The sequence below is a fragment of the Rutidosis leptorrhynchoides genome, chromosome 3 (assembly GCF_046630445.1).
Source record: "Rutidosis leptorrhynchoides isolate AG116_Rl617_1_P2 chromosome 3, CSIRO_AGI_Rlap_v1, whole genome shotgun sequence".
NCBI lineage: Eukaryota > Viridiplantae > Streptophyta > Magnoliopsida > Asterales > Asteraceae > Rutidosis > Rutidosis leptorrhynchoides.
Window position 1 is genome coordinate 200,125,815 of NC_092335.1, and position 10,942 is coordinate 200,136,756.

Genomic DNA, 10,942 nt, shown 5'->3' on the forward strand with positions numbered 1-10,942 from the left:
CGCAACACGTCATTTGACAACATGGTACCATGGGTCAAGATTAATTCTGATCAATACGAATACGATGGGGTCTTTATTTATTTTATTGAGCAACTAATTGTGGACCACTAACATCGGACTGCTAACTACGGACTAAGAAAATATTAAAAGTATTAAAAGTATATATATATATATATATATATATATATATATATATATATATATATATATATATATATATGTAACGATTACTTAAAAAGAAAATATGTTGATATATTATATATATGGTTAGGTTCGTGATATCTATCGGAGACCAAGTCGTGGTAAATACCTTCAAGGCAAAAGTGAGTATATAGTCCCACTTTTAAACTCTAAATATTTCGGGATAAGAATACATGCATTTTATGATTTACGTTATGGACACAAGTGATTAAAAATATATATTCTACATTGAGTTGTACCACTGGCATACTTCCCTGTAACTTGGTACCTACTATTTACATGAGGTATTGTAAACGTGAATCCTGTTGATAGATCTATCGGGCCTGACAACCCCAACCGGACTGGACGACCAGTATTCAACGGTTGCACAGTACTTTGTTTCGGTGACTACACTTGGTACGGTGTAGTAAGATTTCATAATAAAGGGAATATGCGACGTTGATTAAATGTTAAGTATGGTTATCAAGTGCTCAACAACTTAGAATATCTTTATTAAAACGTTTATATATGAAATCTTGTGGTCTATATTTATAACGCTGCCGGCATTAAACCTATATCTCACCAACTTTATGTTGGCGTTTTAAGCATGTTTATTCTCAGGTGATAACTAAAAGCTTCCGCTGCAACATGTTGAATTTAAGCAAGATCTTGAGTATGCATATTTGTGTCAAAAATAAAACTGCATATCGGAGGATTTGTAATGTAAAATATGTTGGAGGTCGTATTGTTATTATCACATGTAAAGTTTTTAAGTCTAAGATTATCGCTAAACGATAATCATTATTAAGTTGTTTAAACCTTGTATTTGTAATAAAAGCTATGGTTTGTATTGTAAAAACGAATGCAGTTTTTGAAAAATGTCGCATATAGAGGTCAATACCTCGCGATGAAATCATATGTTATTGTATTCGTCCTTATGGTTAAGGTCGGGTTATGACAGCGGGAACGCCATGTCTCGATATCACTTCTTTAATGAACATTTTCGCAAGTGCCTCCGATGTAATTGCTTCTTTGATAGGAAGAAACAATGCACTTTTCGTCAATCTATCAACAATCACCCAAATAGTATCAAATTGGGTCCTTGCCGTCTTTGGCAACTTGGTAATAAAATCCATGGTAATATGCTCCCATACGGATTTTGGTATTCGGCTTTAACTTGCAAACACGTGACACATTGCTCAACATACTTAACAACGTCGCGTTTCATGCCCGGCCACCAATAATCTTTCTTCAAATCAAGATACATCTTCATCGCACCCAGATGAACGGAATACTTAGACTTGTGCGCTTCATCAAGAAGCACCTTTCGGAATTCCCCCATCCTTGGTATCCACACTCTTCCTTGAAAGGACAACAAACCTTGAGGGCCCATGTGACAACCCGGAAATTTTTGACCAAATTTAAACTTTATCTTGAAATGATTTAATGTTTTCGACACGATAAGCAAAGTCTGTAATGTTGAGTCTCAAGTTTTGGAACTATATTCATGTAATCAATTATTCTTTGACTGTTCTCGAAGATTCACGAACAATATATATATATATATATATATATATATATATATATATATATATATATATATATATATATATATATATATATATATATATATATATATATATGATTTCAAGTTATTTAGTAAACGATAGTAACATTCGATTATTGATTTGATTGATATTTAGATAAGTTAACTAAAACGTTTAAGATGAACCAGTAAAACATTAAGTTGCTACAGTATTTTCGAATTGCTACAGTTCCCGAAAAGCTACAGTGTTTTCGAAAATCACTATTTGCTACAGTAAAAAAAACTTTGCTACAATAAAACACTATTTCAAAATGAAAAATGTATATATGTATATGTATATACTACGAGACGATGATTTATAGAAGCAAATAACTAAAACACTTAATTGATTAAAGCTACACTTCGGGTGACATAGTTTATCAATGATTAAGTTTAATTTTTGATAAAGGTACACGTCGCGTAACGAAAAGTGCTAGTTTTCTAAGCGTACGAAAATGCGTTCGAGAAACCGAAACTGGGACATAAGTCGAGTGACAACGTACGAGTAATCGGAACGAAAATTACAAGTCAACTATGCACGTGAATTTAATATAATATATAATTAATTATATAAATTAAATATATTATATATATAATAATAATATGTCGACAAGCAAAACAACAAACGAATGTGAGCTGGAATAAGGGGCCATGCGATCGCATGGATGTCGGGTCCAGCTAAGGTGTATAAATTGAACTCGTTTTCTGTTTTTGATCCATTTTATTCATCCATCTATCCCGATTTCTCTCTATATATATTTATTATTTATTTTATTATTATTATTATTATTATTATTATTATTATTATTATTAAAGATTATTATTATTAATCTTATTATTAATAGTATTAGTATTATTATTTTTACGATACAAAAATAATAATATACATAAAATATTAAGACGGAGTGATGTCCAAATGATTTCAAAATGGGTTTTCAAGCGGGATAGAGCTAAGGAAACTATGAGTTATAGCTATGGAGGTTATGGGTAATATTCATGGGTACTGTTCGCAAGTCAAACCTAGTGTTTATCATCTTTGTTGCGTCTACGTACTTTCCTGCAATATTGAATCACAATATTGATACGTGAGCATTCATATCTTATATTTTATATATTATTTGTGTATCCATGTCTAGTGCTCGAGTATATATATTTATGCATGCTTGTATGCTAAATTTCATCGTTAAACAGTTTATGATGAATCACAAATTAAATACATATATTACTGATAAAAGTTATATGATATGCATGTTTTTAGAAAGCTGCCAAAAAATCAATAACTTTTCATTTAGAAATCGCGTAATTTCGATGAACGAATCAAAAGATATGGTCAACTGAATTATGATTGACGTTAATTAGAATTGCTTTTGAATCTACAATTAATATTTAAACAACTTGTTTGTAAGATTGATAAATTGGATTTTTGAATATTACCAACCGAGTAAATGAATCCTTATATAAGGTACGTCTCGTTTTGTTGAACTATTGTCAAAATTGACCTTTTGAAACGACTTTGGATAACTTTTGTATGTTGATCTTGAGCATTAGGATTGTGATACACTATAACCTGACCTAGCTTGATAGACAATTATTGACCAACATATGTTCTCTAGGTTGAGATCTACGGTTATTTGGTATTCCAAGTTTCGATCACATTTCGGTGAACGACTTTATGTACTGCTAAGGTGAGTTTCATTTGCTCCCTTTTTAATTGCTTTTGCAATCTATATTTTTGGGCTGAGAATACATGCACTTTATTTTAAACACAATGGATACAAGTACATACTAAATTCTACACCGAGTTTGAACCGAAAATCCCTTAGCTTTGGTAACTAGTAACTGTCGGTTATAAGAACTGGTGGGCGCGAGTAGTTATATATGGATCCATAGGGCTTGACATCCCCGTCTGTTCTAGGTATAGAAACCCTAGCCTGAACTATAAAACAGACGTATGCTATTTGAGTTTAATACTCGTAGGATTGCGTGTATTGTACATGTTGGTTGCGTGTATTGTACATGAGTATAACGCTTGATTTGATTGCAGGTCAGACTATCTTCATGTCCTTCAAGGGGGGACCGCTTCCCTCTTCCCTCTCGATAGAGGGCTAAATCACCTACTTAACACTAACACAATAGAACCAGAAACAGGGGTACTTATTATAACGTTAAAGTTTAGTTACCAGGGTGCTCAATTTCGTAGAATCTTTTGATAAACGTTTCTGGATGAAACAACTGAAATCTTGTGATCCACCTTTATGTATAGATTATGCAAAACATTAAAACTATGAACTCACCAACCTTTGTGTTGACACTTGTTAGCATGTTTATTCTCAGGTTCCCTAGAAGTCTTCCGCTGTTTGCTTATATGTTAGACAAGCTATGTGCATGGAGTCTTACATGGCATATTTTTCAATGAAACGTTGCATTCACCAAGTCATCACCATGTATCTTATTTTGACTGCATTGTCAACGGAAGTACTAATGTAAACTATTATATTACGATGATTGTCTATATGTATAAATCATCAAATGTCGAAAACCTTTGATTTAAATATTCATTTATGGTGTGCCTTTTCAAAAGAATGCAATATTTACAAAACGTATCGTATAGAGGTCAAATACCTCGCAATGAAATCGATGAATGACGTGTTCGTCCATATGGATTTGGAGCGATCGTCACAGCCCAACGTAATAAACTCCGTTTACCCCACGATCCGCTCTTCACGTTTATTATGGACAAAGGCTTCAATTTGAATCTCACCGATCTTTTTGAGAAAGTCGTTAGTAATTGTCATGCGCAACAATCCTAAATGTATCGCCGGATGTTGACTCTTTCGACTTAACGCATTCGCGACTACATTCGCCTTGCCCGAATGGTAAAGTATCTCACAATCATAATCCTTCACCACATCCATCCATCTACGTTGACGATAATTCAAATCCCGTTGATCAAAAAGATGTTTCAAACTCTTGTGATCCGAATAAATCGCACACTTGACACCATACAAGTAATGGCGCCAAGTTTTCAAAGCATGGACCACCGCCGCTAGTTCGAGATCGTGTGTCGGGTAATTCTTTTCATGTTCCTTTAATTGGCGTGAGGCGTAAGCGATGACTTTACCTCGTTGCATTAGAACACACCCGAGCCCATTTAAAGAAGCATCACAATAAACCGTCATATCATCTACACCTTTCGGCAACACCAAGACCGGAGCTTGACACAATTTCTCTTTTAACAATTGAAAAGCAATTTCTTGCTCGTTTTCCCAATTAAATCTCGCGTTCTTCCTCGTCAATTTCGTCAATGGAGAAGCAATCTTAGAAAAGTCTTGGATAAACTGACGATAATAACCAGCCAATCCGAGAAAACTTCGGATTTCCGTAGGCGTAGTCGGTTGTCCCCAACTCTTCACCGTCTCTATCTTCCCCGGATCTACTTGAATTCCATCCTTGTTCACAATATGGCCAAGGAATTGAACTTCCCTTAGCCAAAATTCACATTTCGAGAACTTAGCAAACAACTTCACCTTCCACATCGTTTTCAACACACTACGCAAATGATGTTCATGTTCCTTCATACTCCTCGAATAGACAAGTATGTCATCGATGAACACAATTACCGACTTGTCCAACATAGGTTGGCACACTCGGTTCATAAGATCCATGAATGCCGCCGGTGCATTCGTAAGACCAAAAGGCATAACTACAAACTCAAAATGCCCGTAACGCGTTCGAAAGGCCGTTTTCTCAATATCTTCCTCACTGACCCGTATTTGATGATAACCGGACCGTAGGTCAATTTTTGAGAAATACGTCGCACCTTGGAGTTGGTCAAACAAATCGTCAATCCTAGGCAATCGATAACGATTCTTGATCGTCACTTTATTCAACTCCCGATAATCAATGCACATACGCATGCTACCATCTTTCTTCTTCACGAACAAGACCGGAGCACCCCATGGCGAAGCACTCGATCGAATAAAACTCTTATCAAGTAACTCTTGGGTTTGATTTAACAATTCGTGCTTTTTCGTCGGTGCTAAACGATGAGGAGTTTTAGCAATGGGAGTAGCTCCCGGAACCAACTCAATGCGAAATTCAACTTGTCTTTCCACCGGAATACCCGGTAACTCATCCGGAAAAACGTCTTCGAATTCATTAACCACCGGAATCTCGCGAATGGGTGGTGGCTCATCACGAGTATCAACAACATGGGCAAGAAAAGCCATGCCACCATTAAAAAGGAAACGACGTGCCCGTGCAAAAGTGCATATCGGCACAAGTCTTCTACGTTTATCGCCATGAATAATTAACTCTCCCCCACTTGGGGTCTTCACACGAATAGATTTTTCATGGCATGCAATATCGACTCTATTATGATCGAGCCAATCCATACCAACCACGATATCAAAATCACCCAAAGTCATCGGGATGAGATTAATTTTAAAGTTTTCGGCACCAAACACAACATTACAATTTTTACACACATTAACCACTAGCACCGTCTTGCCATCCGCTATTTCGACTTCTACTGGACGACTTAACTTAGCTAACGGTTTATTAAGTTTAGGCACAAATTTTGGAGACACAAACGACAAACTTGCACCGCTATCAAATAGAATCCTCGCAGGATTAGAGTTAACCATGAAAGTACCTGAGACGACTTCATTGGATTGCTTAGCTTCATCATTGGTCATCAAATAATTACGCCCCCTTGCTGACCCCACTGCCTTCTCTATCCTCTTAACTTGATCATTTCGGAGATCGGGGCACTCCGACTTTCGGTGCCCTTCTTGTTGACAATTAAAACATGTGATCACATTAGCACGCGGTTTTGGGCAATCACGAGAGTAGTGACCTTTTTGCCCACAATTGTAGCACGTGGTCACGTGGACATTAGAAGTACCTTTCTTTACACTACTAACACTTTCGGATGCTCCCCTACTCTTCTTGTTCGAATAACTAGAAGCCTCAAACTTTCTTTTACTTGGCGCATAACTAATCGGACTCGGAGCTTGCGCTTCAAACCCCTTCGCCACCGCTAAAAGCTTAGCAAAAGTCTCAACATAACCAATACTAATTTTACCCTTCAAATCGTCTCTAAGGGTTGCATGAAAGTCTTCCATTAACAATTGATCATTCCCCACATACTCGGGGCAAAAACGCGCTTTGGCGAGAAAGTTGGTTTTTGAGAGTGTTTAGGTCCAAAGACCCTTGACGCATGTTCCTTAACTCGTTGCGCAATTTGGAAAGATCCGCTTGCGTACGATATTCAAGGAAAAACTCCTTCTTGAAATCCGCCCAAGATAACCCCACAAAATCCGCATCACCCACCATATCAATTTTACCATCGAGCCAATCTTTAGCATGGCCCCTCAACAAACTAGTAGCAAGCCTTGTCTTCTTCTCGGGTGGGCACTCGGTCGTGCGAAAATAGCCTTCAACATCAGAGATCCAAGCCGCACTTTTCATGGGGTCGGGATCCCCGTGAAAGTGAGGAGGCTTAGTCGCCAAAAAGTTCTTATAGCTAAACTCCAACTCGCACCCATTTTGAGGTCTAGGAAACCTCCTTTCAACTTCTTCTTTGACGGCATTGGTCATTCGTTCTTGAATCATATCGACAATTTGTTCCGAAACCGACTCTTCGAATATTTTTTTAACCCTTCGTGAGAAAACCAAAACATAGTTTTCTAAAGCGGTCTCAATCTTGGTAGTCATCTCATCTTCCTCCACATGAGAGGGACCACCATTGTCATTCGTATCCGTTCCGTTTCTCGTCTTCATTCTAAAGATTAAAAATGGATTAGACATCACCAACAATTTAATACGCATATATACCTATGCATATGACCGCACACACACCACATCTAGCTCGATACTTGTCGCACATCCTTGCTTGGCTTGACTTGCAACCGTAATAGTGGTCGCGACTCACTATTACGCTCACATGCCGTGCCATGCTCAAACGTATCACAACCACCTTGCTCGATGTTCAAAACAATAACACATGATTAGTATGTCATAACATAAGCATAGTTAGTCCACCTATGCACCAAAGAACTAATCAAAACCCGTACTGACCCGTAGTCCTACGAGTCCCGCATATATTTCAACAACACAAAAGTCTAAGTCTAGGCGCCTATCTCAAGTCACCTAAATCCCTTAGACCATGCTCTGATACCACTTGTAACGACCCAACCCGTTAACCAACCAAAACTGCAAAATAAAAAAAAAATTCGAAGCAGGCCTGCCCAGGCAGGGTGCGCGGCACGCAGCCCTACCTGTGCGCGGCGCGCACTGGGCCTGGTAGCCCGCTGTCCAACTTATTCCATTTTCGTAAAAAGATCTAACACTTCCCATCATTTTTAGACGAAATGCTTTTCACATCATATTAGTATAAGTAAAACTAACACGAATCAATGATAAAACGAGTTTTACATCGCGGGGCCCACATATGCCCAAAATACCATTAAGTACGAAATACGAGTTTCGACCACAAAAAGTTTAATTGCCAAACGTCACTAGAGCATGGTATTTGGGGTTAGACTACCCAAATCTTGGTCGAACTTCCAAAAAGCTATAACCCCCGAAAAGCCACTAATCCGTGCGAATACCTTTGCCCTTATCCAAGTCGGATCCTAAAAAGGTAAACAACGAGAGGGTAAGCTAACGCTTAGTGAATGCAATAATTATACACATACATATATAATATACCTACTTGCATACACTTACACAAATACCTCATACACGCTAGCAATTTACATAGCATACCATCGCAAGTATAACTCTAAACCCTTCAAGATCGCAAGCTAGCACAACAATAGCATATATATAACCCGAATAATATAATATGCTACACTACAACACATAATTATGGTTAACCAATAATACATGGGAATGGTACTTCGAATTTCCCATCGGTGTTCATAACAACCGTTAGTGTACAACAAAATATATCATTAACCCCCTAGGCGACACGGACAACGAAATATCCGTTCAAAGCAATCGTTAGTGTACAACGAAATATATCACTAACTCTTGGGCGATTTGGATAACGAAATATCCATCGTTAGTGTACAACGAAATATATCACTAACTCTTGGTGGTATAGACAACATATACCCGGCCCCTTTCCCGCCCTACAAATAGCTACATTATATACACACATGTATAATCATTCCACTCACCTTGTCGATTTGGCAAGATTTCCAATAACAACTTGTAACTTCAAAGCGAGTCACCTAACACAATTAATTCTCAATTAATTCACATAATAAGTTGGACTTTCCACCAACTAGCCTCACTAGTGCATTTATGACCCATTTGCACTAGAATCACTCATTAAAGGTCAAGACTCCCAACTAATCACTAAAAGCTAGTGATTAAGGTTCTAAGACCTCTATCAACACATAACTAGGGTGTTTTCATACATAATTTATACCGCTAGGTCAAACCTACCCATTTTGAAAGGACCCGTTCATATATATTATAAACGATTCACAATAGTTGATTACATCGCGAGGTATTTGACCTCTATATGATACATTTTACAAACATTGCATTCGTTTTTAAAAGACAAACTTTCTTTACAACGAAAGTTGATGGCATGCACACCATTTGATAATACATCCAACTATAATTGACATAATAATAATCTTGATGAACTCAATGACTCGAATGCAACGTCTTTCAAAATATGCCATGAATGACTCCAAGTAATATCCTTAAAATGAGCTAATGCACAGCGAAAGATTTCTTTAATACCTGAGAATAAACATGCTTTAAAGTGTCAACCAAAAGGTTGGTGAGTTCATAGGTTTATCATAACAATCATTTCAATATATTAATAGACCACAAGATTTTCGTTTATAAATATATGTACACTCGCAAGTGTATAAAAGTATTCTATAAGTTGTAGGCACTCGGTAACAAGCCTTAACGTTCATGTTTTACCCTCTGAAAGTACACCGAATCAGGTGTGTTATATAAACCTCGAAGTACTAAAGCATCCCATAGTCAGGATGGGGTTTGTCAGGACCAATAGATCTATCTTTAGAATTCGCGCCTACCAGTCATACACCAGTAGTTATAGTTACCAAGCTAAGGGGATATTTCTAGTTTAAACCCACGTAGAATTAGTTTTAGTACTTGTGCCTATTTCGTAAAACAGTTATAAAATATGCATGTATTCTCAGCCCAAAAATATATAATGCAAAAGCATTTAAAAAGGGAGCTATGAAAACTCACCATACTGTATTTCGTAGTAAAAATACATATAACGTCATTTAACAAGTGCAAGGTTGGCCTCGGATTCACGAACGTATCAATATTGAGATTCAATATTGCAGGAAAGTACGTAGACGCAACGGAGATGATAAACACTAGATTGACCTCACGAGCATACCCATGAACCATACCCATCACCTCCATAGCTATAACCCATAATTTCCTTAGCTTCGACTCATTCAAAAAAACTATTTTGAAATCACTCGGACAGTACTCCGTCGTAATATTTTATGTATACTAATAATATCTTAAAATAATACAGAGCAAAAATATATATATATATATATATATATATATATATATATATATATATATATATATATATATATATATATATATATATATAAATCGATTGAGAGAGTTTAGAGAAATATATTTTCAAGTTTCTATGAAATAATGAAATCTATTGAATTCTATTTATAATAGATTTTTGAATTATTAAAGTGAATTATTAAAGTATGAATTATTAAAGTGAATTATTAAAGTATGAATTATTAAAGTGAATTATTAAAGTATGAATTATTAAAGTGAATTATTAAAGTATGAATTATTAAAGTGAATTATTAAAGTATGAATTATTAAAGTGAATTATTAAAGTATGAATTATTAAAGTGAATTATTAAAGTATGAATTATTAAAGTATGAATTATTAAAGTATGAATTATTAAAGTATGAATTATTAAAGTGAATTATTAAAGTGAATTATTAAAGTATGAATTATTAAAGTGAATTATTAAAGTTAAAGTAAAAGTAAAAGTAAAGTAAAGGTATAGTTAAAGTATAGTAAAAGTATAAAAACTATGTATGTATAATACGCGTATAAATATATATAATATTAATTTAAATCGTTATATATATTTAATGAAATAAAATATAAATATCGTTATATTT